The sequence below is a fragment of the Spinacia oleracea genome, chromosome 4 (genome assembly GCF_020520425.1).
Source record: "Spinacia oleracea cultivar Varoflay chromosome 4, BTI_SOV_V1, whole genome shotgun sequence".
Taxonomy (NCBI): domain Eukaryota; kingdom Viridiplantae; phylum Streptophyta; class Magnoliopsida; order Caryophyllales; family Amaranthaceae; genus Spinacia; species Spinacia oleracea.
The window spans coordinates 126,711,480-126,722,545 of record NC_079490.1 but is presented as its reverse complement, the minus strand read 5'-3'; the positions used below and the strand labels follow the sequence as shown (position 1 = coordinate 126,722,545).

The window sequence follows — 11,066 nt, the reverse complement described above, 5'->3', positions numbered from 1 at the left end:
GGAGGAGATTAATGAGGTTAAAGATCTTTGGATTGATTACTTTATGACCAATTCCGATTTATCCGTACTTAATTTGAACTAGATATCTAGCTAGCTAGTTTGTTGTAATATTTAACTTAAATTTTTATGTTTGCAGTGTAGTTAGGTTCGTTATCAACATGTTGGTTGATCTATGATAGATTTTCCTTTTATAATATTGGGTTGTAAAACCGTATTTACAGGTTTATGTGTATTATTACATTCCTTGTATTGGGAAGGGTTAAATTACAAAGGAGACTTTGCCAAAATTTTCAACTAATCTACTTTTAATTTATGCCCTATGTATATAGCGTAATGTGATCGAGCTACATGAAATGAAGCTGCTAAATAAAAATATTCGAAAAAAAAGTCTTTTGCGCCGTAGATTAACTAAAACTGCTACGGAAATGACTTTTTTATACATGCTGAAAAGTCATTTACGTCAAAGACTAGCTAAAACTGCAACGCAAATGACTTTTTTTTAACACGCTGAAAAGTCATTTGCGTCGCAGATTAGCTAATGTGCGACGCAAATGAATTTTCAACATGTTAAAAAAGAGTTATTTGCGTCTCTATTTTAGCTAATATGCGACGCAAATGACTTTACAACATGTTAAAAAAGATCATTTGCGTCGCAGTTTTAGCTAATCTGCGACGCAAATGACTCTTATTTGTATCGTAGACAGTTGTCTCGCACATTGGTGCGACGCAAATGAGCTTAAATGAGTGACGCAAATGAAGAGTTTTCCACTAGTGATGGTGCTAACATTGTGTGGTTGCTCGTAGTGTGGGCTTGTTAGTCGTGTTTGGGAAGTTTTAAGTGGTCTTAGTTTCCCTCGCGATGAAATAATTAATGGTGACTGTGTAGTATATGTGATAGGGGATTTAATCTTCTTTGGATGTGAGCTTGGAGGTTGGAGTCTAAGGTGTTTGACTAGGGAAGGAGGTTTGGTTAATAGAGAGGTTCGATGTTTTTGGGGTTGGGGTGGTATTGTGTTGTGGAGGTTAACACTTGTTAATCTTCATTTTAGGTTAGCGTTGAGTGTTGTTCTTGACGCATTCAAAATCAATTATTTGAACGCTGCTCCTCATTTTTTGGGGGTTCATAGCATGCTATACGAGGTTCTTTCAGACGCTTGTGTACAATGCACATGGTCTCTTCACCTAGCCCGTAACATTGTCTCTCTTTCGCTTTTTCCCTTTTACCCTAAGTTTTACAGGTTTTCAAGGGAGTCTCCTAGTGGTTATTGGTCCACCATCAGTGCCATCTTCTATAAAGAAATCGCGAATATAAAAAGTCTTGGCACGATAGCGAAATGTAGCTTGTGTAAACAAAGTTTTGTATACAATCAAGGGTTGATTCGAGAGAAGCCAGCTGCAGCTGCCCCTTTGAAGTGGTTTGTTTGTGTTATCGTAATAGTTGTATTGGTCTTTAAAGACCTTAGTATTGTTTTATTTTTCACTATAGTAGGTTGGTTATAGGTGTGTAAAACTTTTTCATTATGTATGTTAAGCATATGTCAAAAAGAAAAAAATAATTACATTGCTTTTATTTGGGAAAAGTTCCAACAAAGATTGGGTGATGCTAAATGCAGAAACTGATTTCTTAACACAAAATTTGACATGACCAAAATACCCAAAAAGTTAAAAAGAAGAAAAAAATATATAAAAAAAATATCAAGCGATGTAGCTACTGCAAAACCAGAAAAACTTCTTTAACCAGAAATAATATAAGGATATCCATTGACGTGTTCTGTGCTTAGCTTAAGAGAGTTGAGAATTAAAAAATTAGTTGATGTTGTTGAAAGTTAAAGCCCATTTTGCTTCTCAGTTTCTGATGGTGCTTAGTTCATTGGGTAACTAATATTCATAAAGTTCTAAATAACTTAAAATACCGCTTCTTGATGATGATGACAATTCAATCTTTGTAGAAAAATTATATTCCAATCTTAGGCCATTTAAATGTACATGAAGTTTGCAGGAAAACTTAAAAACTACAGTTTCGAATCTGGAATTATTTTCTAAAGTACTAAAATATGACAAGGATGTTGGAGGTTTGGCTGCCATGAAAATGGTTTGTTTCAAGTATTAGGGAAGTTAATAATGGTTGACTGTGGAAAAAATGAAGTACGGTGTTTTTTTACTTTCAGCGTTTCAGGTAGAAAGAAATGATGAGTACTCCGTAATTATGGTTGACGAATGAATTTGATGATGTATTTATTTATTTATTTATTATTTTTTCTTGTTACCATAAAAGGGTAGTTATGACTTTTTTTAATTTTGCACAAATAACTAAATTTCTGCATTTAAAAACTATGTTTATCTTTAAATGTTTATTTTTCCTGCTTTTCATTTGGCTTACTAAAATTTTCACGTATAGGCAAAAAAAAAAAAGAATTTTCATGATTTCCATAATTGTTTGAAGAACCAAACATTCTCTTACCTAATCTAGAAAACACTAAATTCAAAAGCTAAAAAAATTACTCCCTGCGATTCTTTTTGTTCTTTACGTTTGACCTTTTACATGTTTGTTAACGACCGACTAATGTGCATTGAGATTCCCCTATTTTTTTATTTAAACAAGAAAAATTACGTTTACTTATAATGTGTTCACTCTTATCAAAATTTTAGTTTTGGAAAAATGAGAAAAATTTAATGTCCCAATAGAAAAGTGTGAGAGATTAAATTACTCAATGAATTTAATTGGTTAAAATAATCATTTGACACAAATTTGGATAGAATATTAAATCATTTATGTGACAATATAAAAAGAAACGTAATGAACATTTTGTGATACCCAAAACAAAAAACGTAAAAAACAAAAAGAAACAGAAGGAGTACGGAGTAAATGTTTAATAGCAGAGCTAACCAGGCCGGTGGTGGCCCTGTGCATCCTGGTCAACAGCACAGGGCCACCAAAAAAACAAGGGCCCGTTTGTTTAGCCAAAGGTACATATTATTGAAAAAAAAAATGAATAGGCTCTTAGTTAATGAGTCGATTATTCAACAACTCCCCAAGCTTAATTTCCTTGATTCACGCTCCATTCCAATATTCATCTTCAATTCACGCTCCATTCTCAAGATTCATCTCCCTAAATTTCTCATTCTTTTCAATATTATTCCAAATTCCTAATTTCGTATTTTCAATCCTTCTATATTCCCAACAATTTTCATTAAACACTTTTAGATTTTGGCGGAAGAATCAAGAATTCATCTGATCTTTCACATCATATATTCAATTCGATTTATCGTTTATGAATCAAGAATTCATCTGATCTTTCTCCAATTTATCATTACAATTTGGAAATTTCAAATTTCGATTGATAATTTGGATCCTCTAGTTGCTTAGAATTGGAAAAGAGTGAGGTTTAGGGATTTTTTGAAGATGAAGAACGAGAATCGCAGAGGCAAATTAAAAGGTATCAAATTTATCAATCAGTTTATGAAATTACATGTTTTTTCTTCTTAATTTCGTTCTTTTATGGTTTTAATTTCTTGCTATTTACAATATTTATGGTAGTAAATACAGGTTTTTTTTTCTTTATTTCGTGCTTATCTCACAAAAAGATTGGATTCTTTTTAGCTAATTTATTTCCTGTTACTTACAATTTTACAAAAAAAATTCTTAATTTCGTTAATTTCTTAATTTCGTTCTTATCAAACATAATTATCAGTTTGTGAATTATATATGTAATGATTTATTTTATTGTTGTAGTTTTCTATTATGTTTGATGTTGTAATCGATTTATCGTTTATGAATAATTCATTATTGTTTTTTTTTAAGCTAAAGATTAAGAGCACTGGAGCAGGCGGTCAGATTGCATCGTACCATCTTTTACTTTTAATTGCATATTATTATTATGTGTTTTATTGTTTCTTTAAATAATTGTTGGGTTGTAATGGGATTTTATTTAAATTTTAAATAAACTTTTTTTTAGGTTTTTTGTTTAGATTTGTAGGAATAAAAGTGTAATGCTGGTAAAGTAATATTTTGATTATCACACTTTTTTATAATATTAGGGCCCATTTTGAAGATTTGGATAAGATTAGAATAGGGCCTTCGAAATGTTTAAGACGACCCTGGATCTAACTATTGGAATTCAGGCTTTTAGGGGAAAGAGACAAAGATGCTGATCGTGGGATTATATTAGGGGGATTCTTATTCTTTTTATTTTATGTAAAATTAATTTTATTTTTGTTCTGACTGCTTTTTAATATTATCTAAAGTTAACTAAATCGATGGTTAAGATTAGTCTTATATTTTGTATGGTTGAGATTCAATTAGTTACAATGGTTAGGTACCATTTTAATGTAGCTATTGTAAAATTATCCTTTTATCAAATCGATATGAGGGTGTACGTTATAAAAGTCAGAGGGGAATTAACAAATAAATTATTCCATCAGTGGTGAATCAAGAGTTTAAGATCTTATGAATGTAAAAAAAAGTTAATTAAAATTATATGGAGATCCATGCAAGATTTTTATTTATCTATACCTAGTCTATAAAAAGCAAAACCATTGAATAAATGACACGTGTTTTCCCCTTCTTTCATCCATGCCAATTTATTTTTTAAAATATTTTTTCCTTTTGTTTGCTATATTTTACTACTCAAACGCCTCTTACACTTCATCTTCCTTATTCAACCTCAATTCATCATTTAATTCATATATCATTCAACCGTATCCACTCCATCATCCTCTTTAACACTCAATATTTACTAATCTTTCTTTCAACCTTCAAATTTCACTTTGTTTAAATCATATATTCAATCTATTTAAAATCAAAAGTCTTGAATATATAACATCCCGTTCTTCGAACAGGATCAAAAGGTAGTTTTTTTTTAAAAAGTAAATCGGGATTTATGGGAAAAACAATTAAAAAAAGGAAAAACATAGAAAGATATGCAAGAAGATTACACGTAGCAAGAAGATTAAACATAGAAACAAATTTGTTTTAAAATATTAGTATTGATAATTTAGTCATCTATCTTGTTTCTTGGCATTTTTTAACGGGCCATGCATTCCTCAAATTTACTTGAACTTGCATGCAAAACGATTAAGTTGTTTGGGAAATGACGTGATTAACAAATAATGTTGTTATACTTTATTAGAAAGATATACTATTTATTTTAGTTTTTCAACAAAATACGATAAAGTTATGGAGGAGGGGGGTTAGTTGAATAAAAAATCAACAAAATAATTTCTCATGGTACAAGCATTAATTATGAGCATATTTTTTAGGAAAAGTAGAACAATTTGAGTATATATGTTGGGCAAAATTAATTGATTAAGTAGGAAAATATCAAACTAGACACAACATCGGGACACTCAAAAAATAGAAAACAAATACTTCCTCCATTTATTTTTAGTTGTAAAATTTAACTTTTCACGCTTGATAATACATAGCTTGATCAATTAATATATTTAATTATCGATAAGTGACAATTATAAAAAACTAATATTTCATAAAATATATATTAAGACGAATATAACAATATCGTTAAAAATAAACATAATCATTATATGAATAGTATAAAAGTAAAGTAATATAACTATTTTAAAATTGAATAAGGACTATATTATAAACCGGAGAGAGTAATAAAATTACTACGGAGTATTGGAGTAACAACGTAGCAAATGGATAAAATATGGGCATGCATGGCAGTAATATAATTAAAGGGAAATAAGAAAATGAAATGTGGACCAACAAGACAATGAAGGACTTGAAACAAATCGTTTTCTACCACGAGGGGACCTATTGCCTTGCACGTGTCTATCGTTCTCACTTCTCACGCAAACAAAAGATGAGGTTGTGTACATCGCTGGTAACCAGCGAAATAAGGACTCCATACCCACTTAAAAAATGAAAAAAATTGAAAACATGGCCCACCTTTAAATAAATGTGTAAAAGTGTTGTTAACTTGTTATATACTGTCATTTTTAATATAAGTATTGTCATTGTTGTATATATATACTGTCATTGTTGTATTAAAATACTGTCACAATCACCCAAAAAAAGGAAATTATGTATACAACTGTAATGAAATATAAAAAGTAAAGAGACCACTTAAATGAATGGATAAAAGTGTTGCATATTAAATAAATGGGTAAAAGTATGTATACAAGTGTTATATAAGTATTGTCATCGTTTGCATAAATACTGTCATTGTTGTATTAAAATACTGTCATTGTTGTACTAATTACTGTCATTGTTGCCCATATGTAGTACTTTGTTTGACTTTTCAACTCATTAGATGAAATTACCATTATACCCCGGGTATGGGGTAATTGTGCCGCTGGTTACCAGCGATGTAGCCTCCCTCAACAAAAGATAGTAATTTCTCGATCTAGACAGTCTAAAATAAGAAATTGTAACAGGAGCCTCTTCATTATTAGTCGCACTTATATCCTAGGACCCTCTTGTAGCTGAAGCCATGGTCTTGAGGCCCTCCATAACCGTATTTTAGTTGCCATAATTATTTTTATATGTACGCGATGCGTTCAAATATAAGAAAGTATATTTGTATTATTATATTTTAAGCAAAATAATATGTGAATTTATAAAACTTTTTAGAGTTTTCTCTTGTTCAACACCCAATAAAGAGGCGTTCTTTACGCTCTTTTTTGACTTGACCGTTATCTATTCCCTTCTTAAAATCAAACAATGAAGGAGTGCACAACACTTACCATATTTAATATTTCTCTTTTGTTTTATACTAGTGTGAGGGTGTCGAAAAACACGACGGGGTCCCTCTAGAAGAGTGTACGGCTCGAACGCCTTTCCCCCTATGGATGTGGCAAGCATATAAAGTAAACAGGAACTAACTATGGGAGTTAGCCTCTTTTTTACTAGTCTATAGGAGTCACCATTCACTTTAGGAAAACTGAGAAAAACCTGGCTATCGTGATATGCCTGCAGTGCAAACATATTTGACTCACAACGACCATAGGTTCCCTTGTGATCCCTGGTGTGGAGATCCCCCAACGTACATCCAGCGGAGCAGCGATTGAGAATTCGGGGGACGTTTACTAATACGGGGAGTGCCCGGCATTAGCCTACGCGGCGCGATCCTTACTAGTTCAATGGTGACTGATGGGACATGCGTTATGCTACATTACTATTCTGGATAAATTTTAATGCACAGATATTATTAAACAAATATCAAAACGCTGATTTAGGTTGATTTAAGGTACTTAGCAATAAACCGATTTGTCCCAGTATTATTTGATTTAGGCGTAAACAATATAACAGATTAAAGTTAGCAAATTTATATGGTGATGAAAACACTAAAATATAGATTCAGGTTACAGCAAAGCGTAGGCTTTACTGCGGTTCTCAGGAACTCCTACCACTTGACGTTACTAGCTTTCCGCTTGGCTTTAGAACTTGCTGATGATTGACTGATTGCGGGACGTGATTCTTCAAGAGATTTTCTATGTTTTAGGCTTAGGAATTGGGTTGGGATTTCAGCAGCACTTCGACAGTATTCAGACTAATTCGGATGATCGTGCGGGCAGGGTCTTCTTAACAGAGTGTTAAATGCGGTAGATGTTAGGTTATGATACATATGATATTACATAAATCATGCGGAAACAACCATTAACCCAGGAATACATATTATTTACACATAATCATATAGCATAATTTAGATGCATACTCTTTGTTGCGTGCCTTCCCTAGCTGCGCCCGAACCGAACAAGAACAAGTCTTTAGGACTCCAAAGTGTCGTCCCTCCGTAGATAGTCCACAGCACGTCCGGATCCGCCTTAAGATTGACCAACTAGAATCGCCCTTAAGGTACTAGAATTTTCGGCACTTTTGAGCAAGATGTGTGATTGAATTTTTCTCTCAAAAACTCACTTTGAATACTTTGAAACTCATTATAAATTGTGAACCCAGGCCACATATTTATAGGGGTATGGAAAGGGAATTGGAATCCTATTCAGATACAAATTAATTAAACCTAGAATCCTACAAGAACTCTAATTAATTAATTTATCTAATAGAATTAGGAATTTAATCATTAACCGAACTCAGCATGTTTTAGGAATCGTGCATGAACGCAAACACTCACGCACACACACACGGCAGCCACGATGGGCCGCCCATGCGCGTGCGTGCGAGCAGCAGCCCACGCAGCGAGGCCTACGCGAGCTACAAGCCCACGTAGCTCCTGCGCGCGCTGCGCGCGCTGTGCGCGCTGCCTCGGCCTGCTGGGCCTGGCCTTGCGCTGGGCCTGGCGTGGCCTTGGCTGTTCGTGTGGCGCGCTTGGCTTGCTGGGCGATGGCCTGGCTTCGTGCTGGGCCCTCGTCCGGCAGGCCTCGTCCGATGCTTATTCGTACGATACGCTTCCGATTAAATTTCCGATTCCGGAATTCATTTCCGATACGAACAATATTTAATATTTCCGATTCCGGAATTAATTTCCGTTTCGAACAAATATTTAATATTTCCGTTTCCGGAATTATTTTCCGATTCCGATAATATTTCCGATTCTGACAATATTTCCGTTTCCGGCAATATTTCCGATTCTGGCAATATTTCCATTTCCGATAATATTTTTCGATACGTACCATGTTTCCGTTTCCGGCAACATCTACGACTTGGATAATATTTATATTTCCGATACGATCCATATTTCCGTTTCCGGTAATATCATCGTTTCCGGAGTATTCATTTCTTGCCTGTGACGATCTCAGCTCCCACTGAAACCAAGATCCGTCGATTCCGAATATTCATAGATGGAGTATCTAAAGCCATTAGATACTTGATCCGTTTACGTACTATTTGTGTGACCCTACGGGTTCAGTCAAGAGTAAGCTGTGGATTAATATCATTAATTCCACTTGAACTGAAGCGGCCTCTAGCTAGGCATTCAGCTCACTTGATCTCACTGAATTATTAACTTGTTAATTAATACTGAACCGCATTTATTAGACTTATCATAGAATGCATACTTGGACCAAGGGCATTATTTCCTTCAGTCTCCCACTTGTCCTTAGGGACAAGTGTGCATTTACTAATTCCTTTGTCGCTCGATGCTTGCTCTTGAACATAAGGTAAGAGTTGTCATCCTTATTATGTCCAGAGGTGTTCCTCGGTTTCAGAGTTCAACTGATCAAATAAACAGATAATCATAGCCTATGATTCATCCGAGCACGGCCATGCATTTCACAGTTTCTAGCTCTCCGAGTGGCCTTGTACAACTTTTAAGCATCTCATCCCGATTTATGGGAGGACAATCCCAATCTTGCGATCTTGAGATTAGACTTCGTTTGATAGGTGATTACCTGAGCGTTGCCTTTATAGCCTCCTTTTACGGTGCGACGGTTGGTCAACGTCAAAGCAACCAGTTCTCAAACAAGTAATCTCAAACCACTCAGGTATTGAGGATTTAGTGTCTAATAATTTAATGAAATTTACTTATGACAGATTTTCATCTCTTACAGTAAAGTTTCATAGGTCTTGTCCGATACTAGTCTTCCCAAAGTAAGTATCTATGCAAATGATTATGACATTGCCATGTCCACATAGTTCAAGAAACAGAACTACTAGTCATCTTGCATTCTAATCGTCTAACGTTTTCTATGCGTCCAATTTTATAGAAAATTCCGATTAGGGACCATTTTCAACCTTTGACATTCAAGTTCACTTGATAGACATTTCTTAGTCACAGGACTGGTCCTGACAGTCTATCTTGAATATATCGTCAAATTGAAGGGACTCATCATTTAATAAACCACAAATTAAATGGAAAAATGAATTCTTTTCATTTATTGTGAATGATTAACCAATAATGTTTTACAAAGATTTAAACTCTAAAACTTTAAAACATCAAATAGAGACATCAAAGCCATTCTCCAACATGCTTGATTCCCATAGCTGCAGTGTGCGAGTTGTGCTTCGCCTGCGGCAGAGGTTTAGTTAATGGATCTGATATGTTGTCATCAGTTCCAATCTTGCTTATCTCGACTTCTTTTCTTTCAACGAACTCTCGTAGAAGGTGAAATCTACGAAGTACATGCTTGACTCTCTGGTGGTGTCTAGGCTCTTTTGCCTGTGCAATAGCTCCGTTATTGTCACAATACAGGGCTATTGGTCCTTTAATGGAGGGGACTACACCAAGTTCACCTATGAACTTCCTTAGCCATATAGCTTCCTTTGCTGCTTCATGTGCAGCAATGTACTCCGCTTCAGTTGTAGAATCCGCAATGGTGCTTTGCTTAGCACTTTTCCAGCTTACTGCTCCTCCGTTGAGGCAGGAGACAAACCCAGACTGTGATCTGAAATCATCTTTGTCGGTTTGGAAACTTGCGTCCGTATAGCCTTTAACAATTAATTCATCATCTCCACCATAGACCAGGAAGTCATCTTTGTGCCTTTTCAGGTACTTCAGAATATTCTTGGCAGCAGTCCAATGCGCCTCTCCTGGGTCTTACTGGTATCTGCTCGTAGCACTGAGTGCGTACGCAACATCCGGGCGTGTACATATCATAGCATACATTATTGAACCAATCAATGATGCATATGGAATCCCATTCATTCGTCTACGCTCATCAAGTGTTTTTGGGCACTGATTCTTGCTTAGAGTCATTCCATGAGACATGGGTAGGTAGCCTCGCTTGGAGTCCGCCATCTTGAACCTATCAAGCACCTTATTGATATAAGTGCTTTGACTAAGTCCAATCATCCTTTTAGATCTATCTCTGTAAATCTTGATGCCCAATATGTACTGTGCTTCTCCTAGATCCTTCATCGAAAAACATTTCCCAAGCCAAATCTTGACAGAGTTCAACATAGGAATGTCATTTCCGATAAGTAATATGTCGTCGACATATAATACTAGGAAAGCAATTTTGCTCCCACTGACCTTCTTGTATACACAAGATTCGTCTGCGTTCTTGATGAAACCAAAGTCACTGAGTGCTTCATCAAAACGTATATTCCAGCTCCTGGATGCCTGCTTCAATCCGTAGATTGACTTCTTTAGCTTGCATACCTTTTTAGCATTCTTTGGATCCTCAAAACCTTCAGGCTGTGTCATAAA

The 11,066-nt window shown here is 34.9% G+C and overlaps 1 long non-coding RNA gene across 1 annotated transcript; it reads left to right on the top strand.

Moving 5' to 3' along the window:
* Positions 1–2,882: 2,882 nt before the first annotated feature.
* LOC110787972 (uncharacterized) lies at positions 2,883–4,265 on the top strand. Its single transcript, XR_002533214.2, has 2 exons — positions 2,883–3,437; positions 3,803–4,265. It is a non-coding gene; the product is annotated as an uncharacterized lncRNA (long non-coding RNA).
* The last annotated feature ends 6,801 nt before the right edge of the window (positions 4,266–11,066 follow it).